At 42.0% G+C, this 12,068-nt stretch overlaps 1 protein-coding gene across 1 annotated transcript in view; it reads right to left on the minus strand.

The window, feature by feature from the left end:
- The window catches only part of LOC117971669 (GDNF family receptor alpha-2-like), a 92,395-nt gene that overhangs the window by 3,727 nt on the left and 76,600 nt on the right, over positions 1 to 12,068 (minus strand). The window lies entirely within an intron of this gene.

Genomic DNA, 12,068 nt, shown 5'->3' on the forward strand with positions numbered 1-12,068 from the left:
AAAGGAATTCCGTGGACCCTACATGTTGAGATTTGAGATGGCCATCCTAAAATACATTTTATAAACAATAAATATTGTATTTCTCTTTTTCTGTGTTTTTTTTGTTATCTGTACTAAACAGAGTGTCTCCTATTATTATATTTTTTTGTTTGTTTATGGAAGTCTAGTGTGTGCCCTAAATTAAAGTCCTCCCTCTACATTGAAATTTAGTTCCACTTATTCCAGATTGGGTTCAGCTCATGAGTGTATCCAATCCCACTTATGTCACTATAACAACACAAGCACAAGGGATACTAGAACCAGCATTGACAATGGAAAATACTCTGCAATCGACTGCGGGGTGTCCTGGAAAAACATTTCACACACTTTTAGATTCCCCTAATTTTCATAATAATACCATCAAAACCTGCAGATGTGAAAGCTGCACCTGCTGTCTTTCCCTATTCTATTCTTTCCATTGTATGAATGCTATATCCAACTTAGTTACATACTTGAAAATTACATACATCTGGTAATTATATACAGGATAATTACATATAAGCACATAATCAAATTAAAAACATATTATTCTTTTTTAAAAATCTGTTTCAGATAATTACATGAACCGGTAACTGTTCATTTTTGCTCCTACAACCCCCCCCCCCCAAAAAAAAGAAAATAAATGCTATGAACATTCATTTTCCCTATCTATAATATACAGAAATGCATTATAGGCATCAGTGGAGCTTTGGTGGTAAGCAAGAAAGAACATTCCTTTCAAATAGAAAGTAGATCACTTATATTTAGACGTGCATATTTGCCTTGTGCACACCACACAGCAATAGCTCAATTGTAATGTTGCAACACTAGATTGTTCACAAGATGCATCAACAGTAGAAAAACGCATAGGGATTGCAAATAATTGGGGTGTTTGCTAATGCTTCACTAAAACTGCGGAGAGTGGAAACAAACTGCAGAGTGATGCCTGTGATACAGATTTAAGACCTGCTTTCTATTTAAACTACCTTTAGGCTCCAAGACATCAAGACTTGCACCTAGGCTATGTCAATCCCAGTGGAATAGAAGGCCATTCCCAATACACCTTAGCTAATCACTGTATAAAAAACAACACTGTCATGTAGATGAGGAAGTAGAGTAGGTCCTACAGGAGTGTTTTTTTGATTCTGTTAAGACCCTGATACTGTATATGGGAAATATATAAGAAATATAATCTGAAATATATGTACATGTATCCATGGTATACAGGTGTGCTAATCAAAGTTTAAAAATCAAATTTCTTATTCCAATAGTCCCCGTTTCATTGTTGGTTAATTGGCATGGTTTTGATTGTAGACCCTTGAACAAAAATATTAAATGATGTGCAGAGGCCCTATAACAACCACCATTCCATTTGTTTTAAGCAGTGTCTTCAAAATATCTGTATAGACCCAATTAACATAAAAAAGCCAATAACGAGCCATATCTAATACAAGAAAATAGAATCTAATACAAGTGTCCAATCTAAAATATATTTATTTTTCTTCAGGGTTGCAAAATGAGCGAAAACAAAACAGAACAGAACAAAAAAAGCTTTAGATAAAAGATTCCGGTTAATTTCCAAGAAACTTTTATTTTTATTTTATATTATTATTCCTCTCAGTGGCCACATGGACAGTTGAAACCAAAATCTTTTTTTTTCAGACATATGTCAGTTTTGATTTGGTAGTTTGTGACTGTGGCACAGAATTGAAATACTTAATTTATTGTAAAATGGTAATTAGAAAACACAGGACATGTAATTACTCAAGCATGCAGTTTATAATTAGAGTTTGCCCAAGGGTGACATTGCTGGGCCTGTCTTACTCCCCAGATTAATACATGGCAATTAAAGCTCATCAGACAGGTGCTGGCTGGATTTACTGAAACAGGCAGAATATATCTCTTTTACCCATGTGAATATATAACCTGCCCACGCAAGAGTCCTCTGGCATTTTTGATATATCTCAATTATATAAATTAAAACCTGATCCATTTTTGGTTTTACATAATACCAAAGTCCATCGTGCAACAATACAGTTATTTTAGAATTAGTGTTAATGGCAAAATTACCTCTGTTTGAATTCAATAGTCAACCAATCAGAGGTCTGTGCACCATTGTGGTGACCAATCAGAATACAATATGTAAAAAACACCGGCAGATGCACATTTTTGTGGCTTTCCAGAAAGTTAAAAACATCAAAACGTCCATGTAACCATTTCTAAAGGATTTCCGGCCCTTTTCTCTTTAAGGGCTGTTTTAGATAATGTTTTGATAATTATGTTGTTTTAGGGTAAACTGTGCTTTGAAAAATAAGAATAAACAGGTAACCCCTCTCTAAAACAGTTGAAAATGTTTTATGAACTGCAAACTTGACAGAAATAATCAAAATTGGCTTAAAAAAAACAGTCCTTAACAAAACATTCTTAAAATGTTTTGTGAATAAAACCCTATGGCAGGAATTTTGTTTGGGTGTTGTAAATAAAGTTTGTTGAAGTATAAGTGTGGAAGGTGGCCAGGTGTTAATTGGTTTATTGATTATCAATGAACCCTGACCACCTGCTATAAAAGGAGCTGGAAAGAATTGGTGGAGAACCCTCATGGCTGCATGTTTAACTAGGGTGAGTTAACAAAGCAACCAATGCTTGATCACTGTGTGTGTTAACTGGGGTATTAGTGTTTAGCAATAGGATTTAACTTAGGGGATTTGAATCCCACAAGAGTGTACCAGGGAGTGTCAGGGAGAAGGTTCCTGAGCGGGACCTCCCTTATAGCGGGAACAGCGTTTGACCTCAATTCTGCTAGCTGTGTTTTTGCCCACAGTGTTTTGTTTCATATTTTTGTTTTAATTGTTTTCGTTTACACTGCTGTGTGTGTATTCTTGCTCGTGCTCTCTACCATTGCTGGTTTAGTCACATGGTGGTTTTGTTTATAAATGAATACTGCGCACCTCAGTGGCGTATCAATGACCACCTACATGTTTCTCGACCTCTCCTGTCTCATAGCGAATGCCCACCCCTTATTACAGGCCACTTATTCTGAATAAACTTCTTTTTGGATGCAGACTTCCCAGTAATACCCATAACGGTAATGCAGTAGTAATACATTGAAACAACATTTTGCATATTTTAACTGTAGTATTTCATTTTTGGTTTTAATAATGTATTAGAGTCAGTGGCATTTTTGTTATTGATTTGTGAATGTACAGCCAATTGTAAAAGTATTTTGTGATGTGGACTCATGTTGACTGGGGTCTAAGAGGTGATTACAAAAATAATCTATCCTGGGACTTCGGTCAGGTTTGAACACAGGCATGAGAAGCTAGTGAAACAGACTGCTGGGTCATCTAGCAACCCTGATGTTTATGGCTTACAGATTGAATAATAATTAAAAAAATGTAGGATGATCCAAAATATTCTTCAGGCCTGAAGCAGTAGGGTCAGGATTAGACGTAATTGAGTATTATTATTATTATTATTATTATTATTATTATTATTATTATTATTATTGGGACACCTAATAAGTGGTTGTGGCAGTGTGAAAGCCCTGCCTGTGCATGGTATGTGTATGGGGAGGGGGGGTTAAATTACTTCCTGCAAAAACATGTGTGGATGTGGCTGAAGCCGTGAATTTAATAAGTGATTAAATGATTTAATTAAGGCTCTAGCCCCAGGTGTATAAATAGGGTTGATTTCAGCCAAATTGCAAACCGTTGACGTCAGTTGGACAGCTACTTTTGAAGCAGAAGCTTTTACAACGTTTCTTGAGTGTTTCATTTTAAATGGGCTGTCCGGTCTTCAACATGTTTTGGCACTTTGTACCAAAGGTTCTCACTAAGATCAATGCTACTGCCTTTCTGTGGAACATGACAGTTTTACAGTAAAACAAATGTACAGCAGAGCAATTTCTGAAAGTTTTCCACAGATCTGAAATTTCATAAGGACATAACTTCCAAGTGAGGGCTTCCCCATTTGTGTTTTCCAGTTCTGAGCTCACTTCTTTATTTTCACATATTGGGTGAAACAGCTTATGCATTATGGCATAGGCATCTTTATATCTATGCAGATGAATGCATAAGCCATTTAATTCATAATGTCAGCAGCATCCCACATGCTTCTGTTGCAAACCGACAAGTCCCAGCTGAGCAAACAGACGGTTTAGCTTTCACGATGACTGCACAGTCACTGCATATGAATGATGTCCACATCGTTAATGTGGAGTTATTGAATATACAAAAATAACAGTTCACAAAGTTTTACATATGAGGCTTAGTAACAGTATTGTTCCTTATGAAACTTTTTCTCTATTCCCCAGATAACCAATCATACTAAGTGGTCTTAAATGGCAATGCAAAGCACTAGTTCTGTTCCCTAGACCAGTAGCCCAAGGACAGATACAATGGTATAAGCCAGGGGGGTCCAATGGATGCCTCTTATTCTATAGTTTCAGGACCACTGTGTCTTGGTCTCTTAATTCTTGTGCTAGGGTACAAGGTAATACATTGGAAGTATAATGGTATACCAATGGTATTTTTTGTAAGGATATGCTATTTCAGACTGTGAAGTTGGTACCAGTGTTTGTAATCATGTTTGGGTTCAAATGAAGAAAAATCACATGGTCACACAACCACACAGCGGCAGTAATTTATATAGAGCAACTTCTATTGTATATTAACTATTAACCTGATACAATGTCTTGGTCAAGAGAAGCAAGCACAAGTCATATTGTTGCAAATTGAAAATCAACCAGAAAGAATCAACAATCTGTGCTTATTGTGATTCACCGATATAGTTAGAACTGCTCTCTTTTTGTAATCCGTTGATTAAAACTATATGTTTGTAGCAATTCCCATGCTACATAATGTGGGTGTAAGTCTCACCCACCTGTCCCTTTAATTAGGGTCAGTAGCCTGGCCAGGTCAAAACTTCATTTCCCATAGTTCCTTGCAACCACCCTCTGTTCATCCTCTCTCCCCATTGGCTCATTCAGATTTCCTCCCCTCCAATCTCAGAGCTCCTTAGTAGCCAGCAGTTGTATTAAAGCTGGCTAATCAGGCCTGAGGGGGACTCCCTTTCTCAGAGGAATCCATTAAACTACAGCATTTTCTTTACTTAAATTTCAGTGAATCCATTACCATCCTTAGATAATTCCAGTGCATCCGTTCATTTTCTTTTGTCGCTGCACTTTGTCTAAGCTGCTCTTTTTGTTTTCACTGTTACTTGTTTAAGTTTAGCTGTTTTTCTAGGTCTGTTTAGTGTTTGTTGTTTTATGTGTGACAGCCTCCATTTTTTCCTGATCCTCCTGATTTTTTCCAAACAACTGTTCGCCATTCAACTCAACACTACAGGACAGTCTGAACAATTTCAACGTACTCAATGTTTTCAACCTTCTACAATCGCCATCATTTCGGGACACTTTGCTGGACTGCCTTATTTGTGGGTGAGATCATTTCTTTTTTGTTTGGATTTTTTCTACTTTAATTTGATACTTTGTTTCCTGTATTTTTTCTGTTACTTTGTTATTTTGTTACTTTGTATGGATTTCAATTACCCTGCTATTACTGGACTTGTTGGGCCTACCTGTCATTCTCCCACCATCTTTTGTCTATCTGTGTGTGTTGTGTTTGTGAGTGTGGGTTTATTGGAGACCCTCCGGACACCATTCATTTTCTACTTTGTGAATCTGTTTAGCCTTCTGTTTGTCCCTACATCTGTACCATCTTATTTCTTACCTGTTACCTGCAATTATTTGAATTACTTTCTTATCATTATTCATTTCATTCATTTGTTCATTTTTTCATTTGTTGACATTATTGTTCACAATAATAAACTGATTGTTCGTGAAATTGACACCTCTGACGTCCCTGCTTTTGCTGTCTGTCACTCTTGCTGACTTATTTAGCTATAGGAATAGGGCCAGTAGTTTCTCCTTAGGGAGGACAGTGCAACTGCTTCTCAGTTGTGCAGAGTGATCGTTACAGAATTGGTGGCCCGTACGGGGACCCTTTGTGTCATTAAATTCATATCTAAATTCATCAGTTTAAATTGTTGGGAACTTAATGTCAGAAATGGAAGATCAGACCTTGACTTCGCTAAACTTCTCTGAGATTGGAGATAGACCCCATGTGACTATCAGAGAACCTATCACAGAGAGAACCACCCGCATTAGTGATCTGTACATTACACAGGAAGGGGCAGATCTTTCTGGAGGCGATGATGATGAAGGGAACCTTACTGACAGTGTTGTGATAGGGCAATTGTCTGAGTATTGTTCCCATCTCACTGACCGTGTTGAGCAACTGGAAACACAGCTGTCTGAGTTACAGGAGAGCAGCATTAATCGTGAACAGGTCCTGCGAGGTTACATCGAAGGACGCTTCGCAGATATGGAGAATCGAAGGCAAGAGGCCCTTGACGAAATGGATCTGGAAGTGGTGATGTGCCTGAAACGCCGCGATGTGCTGTGGGGAGAAGAGCTTAAGAAACTCTTCAAAAAGACCAGCACCCCTCGTCTACCACTTTCTTTGCCGTCTCTCTCCTCTAGAAAGCGGTCTGCACCACAACAATTCTCCTTTGATGGTGGGTCTGCTGATTACCATGGCTCCAGAACTGAAGGAAGTCTTTCCCAAGCAAAGCTGCCCATTAAAATCAACTTCCCAGAGTTTGGCGGGGAGGCCAGCAGCGATGCCAGTGACTTCCTGGACAAATGTGATGAATTCCTAGCGCTACGACCCATGACACCCTATGAGATCATGGCAACCATGTCCAGTGTGCTGAAAGGCTCAGCAAAGAGCTGGTGGGTCGCGGAGCGCAAGGGAGTCCAGTCCTGGGAACAGTTCAAGACTGTCTTCCGTCAAGCCTTTCTGCCGTCTGACTACCAGACCGAAGTGGAAGACCGACTCTGCTCCAGAGTCCAGCTGCCTGACGAGCGAATCCTTGACTTCGCCTATGACTATCGTGCCCTATGTCTGCGCTGGAAGCCAGACTTGGAGGAGACTGAGTTGGTTTGTCGCATTCTCAACAGCTGTAATCCCAAACTGGCAAGCTCCCTTAGGGGAACAGTGAAGACAGTGGCAGAACTGGTGCGCATCGGGACCCAGGTGGAGAGAGACAACGCTGCCCAGCGGGAATACTGGGTCAAGGCAAACTCCAGCAAAGCCGTTCAGGACAATAGGAGCCATAAAGGAGCTATGAAGAAGCCGGCAGAGGTCAGCATGGTGAGAAGCCAGGAGAAGAAAAATATAGTTCCTGCTGCAAGCCTGACTCTGCTGATCGTGGATGTGGGCGTTCGAGGGCTCCAAGGGCCTGCAGTCCTGGACACTGGGAGCACCTTCACTCTGATGAGAGAGAGTCTCTGGAGGAAGATCGCTCATCCAGGGGAAGAGCTGGAGTCTGCACAGGACCAGTATTTCATGCTGGCGGATGGACAGTCACACCAGGCCAAAGGTCAAGTTCGCCTCACTTACCTTCTCCACGGAGAGATCTGGTTTCTAGGCACATATATCCTACAGGATCATCACCTGACGTTTCCCCTTGTTCTAGGCTTGGATTTCTTGGAGAAAACTCATACCCAGATTGACATTGTCAATAGGCAGTATGGTGTCAAACACCAGAAGGATTTCTCCTACCATCCTTTTTTGCCACGGTATGAGGGGGAAGCTTCCTGGGACAGGTCCTTATCGAGTGTCAGCCTCTACTTCCATACATCTTGCCAGCCACCTACCACCTCTGATCCAAAACCATGCCAACCGGCGAAGGTGACCATGACCATCACTTCAGCTGAACCATCTCCTGTCGAGCAACAACTCCAGAACCTCCAGCAAAAGTGGTCTTCAGTCTGTACTGATAAGTTGGGAATGACCACCGTCACCCGTCACTCCATCTCCACTGAGGACGAAGTCCCTGTTCGGGGTCGACTGTATAGAGCGTCTCCACTGAAGAAGGCTTTAATCAAGGAACACATCCAAGACATGCTTCTGGACGGAGTTATAGAACCATCTAACTCCCCATGGTCCTCTCCAGTGGTGCTCACAGAGAAGAAAGATGGTGGTTACAGGTTCTGTGTGGACTATAGAAAGCTGAATGCAAAGACTGTCTTTGATGCATATCCCATGCCCCTCATTCATGACATCCTGGAGTCCCTGAGTGGTGCTGCGGTATTCAGTTCCCTTGATCTACGCTCGGGTTACTGGCAAGTGGCGATGGACTCAGCAAGTAGAGCGAAGACTGCGTTTACTACACCCTTTGGTTTTTATCAATTTAATGTAATGCCATTTGGGTTAAAAAATGCTGCAGCCACTTTTCAACGGCTGATGGAGAGAGTGTTAGGAGACCTCCGAGGGAAGATCTGTTTCGTCTACATAGATGACATCATTGTCTATTCACCAAACTCCGCACAGCATCTTCAAGACCTCGAAGCTGTCTTCCACAAACTTCATCTGGCCCGTCTTGCTCTCAATCTCAAAAAATGCCACTTCTTTAAACACACTCTCCATTTCCTTGGTCATGTGGTTTCAGGTGAGGGTGTAGCTGCTGATCCCCACAAGCTCCAAGCCATCCAGGAATATCCCATTCCTACCAACTTGAAGGAGGTTCAACGGTTCCTAGGTTTGGCAGGGTGGTACCACAAGTACATCCCCAGGTTTGCGGATATTGCTGCCCCACTTAACAACTTGAAAAAGAAAGATGTCCCCTGGAAATGGACAGGAGAGTGCCAGAAGAGTTTCAAACTCCTCCAAGAAGCTTTGATCAGTCCTCCAGTCCTCGCTCACCCGGACATCAACAAGACGTTCCGAGTCTTTACTGATGCCAGCGATGTAGGACTTGGAGCGGTTCTGACTCAGCTAGAAGGAGATGATGAGAAGGTAATAGCCTACGCCTCCAAATTACTGAACTCTGCCGAAAAAAACTACTCCACATCTGAAAAGGAGTGTCTCGCTGTCGTGTGGGCAGTAGAAAAATGGCGGCATTATCTGGAGGGGATGGAGTTTGAGGTTGTCACTGACCACGCTGCACTCTCCTGGGCATTCAATAACCCAAAAACCTCTTCCAGACTGACCCGCTGGACTCTTCGCCTACAACAATTCACTTTTACCGTTATTTACAGGAAAGGTAGTCTGAATCTTGTACCTGATGCACTCTCTAGAGCTCCACTTGTACCACCTTCAACTCCTTCTGCATCAGTGTGTGCTAGCAATGCCCCTGCGAGTAGCATGGATCTTCCCACCACCATGGACCAGATTGCGGCCGCTCAGTCCAAAGACCCAGCTATCTCTGACATCATCAATGACATTGCTTCCAATACTGCCAATGATAACCGCATCTCCTTCATCCAACAGCAGGGACTTGTGTATCGCCGGGTGCCCATTCCTAAACAAGGATTCCGATACCAGCTGGTAATTCCGGAACAGCTGACGGATTCCTTCCTCCACCACTACCATGACAACCCTTTGGGAGGTCACCTGGGCAGGATGAAGACCCTGTTGCGCATGCTGGAGGTTGCATGGTGGCCCTCCATCCGTAAAGATACATGGCACCACATAAAGGAGTGTCAAACCTGCCAGAAGTACAAACCGTCCAACACCAAACCTGCAGGTCAACTCCAGTCCACTACTGTGAAGGAGCCCGGAGAGATGCTGGGTCTGGACCTAATGGGACCTTTCCCCAGAAGTAAAAAAGGTAACACTTACATCCTGGTCATTGTTGATTACTTCACAAAGTGGGTTGAGCTGTTTCCATTGCGGGACAGTAAGACCACCAAAATTGTGAACATTTTGACGCAGGAAATATTCACTCGATGGGGAACACCGCAACACATTCTTTCAGACCGTGGACCTCAGTTCACGAGCCAGCTACTCGCAGAGGTGTGCAAGACCTGGGGAGTAGTACAAAAACTCACCACCAGCTACCACCCACAGACCAACCTGACAGAACGCGTGAACCGCACCTTAAAGACCATGGTTGCATCTTTTGTCGGGAAAAACCATCAACTGTGGGATCAGTGGCTACCCGAGTTTCGTTTCGCCCTCAACACCGCCAAACATGAAACCACTGGCTTCTCTCCTGCAGTATTAGCGCTCGGAAGGACCATCAGAGGCCCATTGGACCGATTAATCGCTGTTGCTCCTGCTCCATCCACCGATCCCTACCAACTGCTAGATCGCCAGCAGCAGATTGCCGAAGAGGTGAGGGATCACGTTGCCAAAGCTCAGAAACGGCAAGCTCGGAATTACAATGCCCGGAGAGCACACTGTCAGTATGAAGAAGGTGAGTTAGTCTGGATAAGATCTCACCCCTTATCTGATGCCTCCGGAAAGTTTTCCGCAAAGCTTGCCCCTAAATGGTTTGGGCCAGCTCTTGTAACCAAGAGACTTGGACCCAACAACTACAAAGTCAAGTGGGGGGAGCCAGATTATGTCAAAGAGGATACCGTCAATATTGTTAATTTAAAACGCTACTATGGCGTTCGTCCCTTGCACCTCCAGTGTGGGGGGGGGGGGGAATATGTAGCAATTCCCATGCTACATAATGTGGGTGTAAGTCTCACCCACCTGTCCCTTTAATTAGGGTCAGTAGCCTGGCCAGGTCAAAACTTCATTTCCCATAGTTCCTTGCAACCACCCTCTGTTCATCCTCTCTCCCCATTGGCTCATTCAGATTTCCTCCCCTCCAATCTCAGAGCTCCTTAGTAGCCAGCAGTTGTATTAAAGCTGGCTAATCAGGCCTGAGGGGGACTCCCTTTCTCAGAGGAATCCATTAAACTACAGCATTTTCTTTACTTAAATTTCAGTGAATCCATTACCATCCTTAGATAATTCCAGTGCATCCGTTCATTTTCTTTTGTCGCTGCACTTTGTCTAAGCTGCTCTTTTTGTTTTCACTGTTACTTGTTTAAGTTTAGCTGTTTTTCTAGGTCTGTTTAGTGTTTGTTGTTTTATGTGTGACAGCCTCCATTTTTTCCTGATCCTCCTGATTTTTTCCAAACAACTGTTCGCCATTCAACTCAACACTACAGGACAGTCTGAACAATTTCAACGTACTCAATGTTTTCAACCTTCTACAATCGCCATCATTTCGGGACACTTTGCTGGACTGCCTTATTTGTGGGTGAGATCATTTCTTTTTTGTTTGGATTTTTTCTACTTTAATTTGATACTTTGTTTCCTGTATTTTTTCTGTTACTTTGTTATTTTGTTACTTTGTATGGATTTCAATTACCCTGCTATTACTGGACTTGTTGGGCCTACCTGTCATTCTCCCACCATCTTTTGTCTATCTGTGTGTGTTGTGTTTGTGAGTGTGGGTTTATTGGAGACCCTCCGGACACCATTCATTTTCTACTTTGTGAATCTGTTTAGCCTTCTGTTTGTCCCTACATCTGTACCATCTTATTTCTTACCTGTTACCTGCAATTATTTGAATTACTTTCTTATCATTATTCATTTCATTCATTTGTTCATTTTTTCATTTGTTGACATTATTGTTCACAATAATAAACTGATTGTTCGTGAAATTGACACCTCTGACGTCCCTGCTTTTGCTGTCTGTCACTCTTGCTGACTTATTTAGCTATAGGAATAGGGCCAGTAGTTTCTCCTTAGGGAGGACAGTGCAACTGCTTCTCAGTTGTGCAGAGTGATCGTTACATGTTTTTGAAGGTGAAAAACTGCACAATACAGCAATCAAGTCTTTTTATATAAACAGCACTTCATGTTTTAAAGAGGATTTTGCAACACTTAGGGGTAGATGTACTAAAGAGTTGCGCCTGTCTCAATAGTCACATATCAGTTGCAACCGAGTCGGAAGTCTAGGGTGAAATGTACTTAACATGCGCAGTGCTGTTAGCTGCTTTTTAAGGAATGCTTTGCAGGAGCAGTTTTGCTTTGCGGTTCAACCTTAGATGAATATGAATTATGGGAGTTCCTGCATAAATTTGCAAAAAGAGAGCGGAGATAGTGCAAATGAGGGTTCACAAATATTATAATGAGATATACTAAAGCTGCTGACAATTGGAAAACTTACAATTGCATCAATTTGTTAACTTTTGAAAGCCG

This window comes from Acipenser ruthenus, chromosome 46, assembly GCF_902713425.1.
Source record: "Acipenser ruthenus chromosome 46, fAciRut3.2 maternal haplotype, whole genome shotgun sequence".
NCBI lineage: Eukaryota > Metazoa > Chordata > Actinopteri > Acipenseriformes > Acipenseridae > Acipenser > Acipenser ruthenus.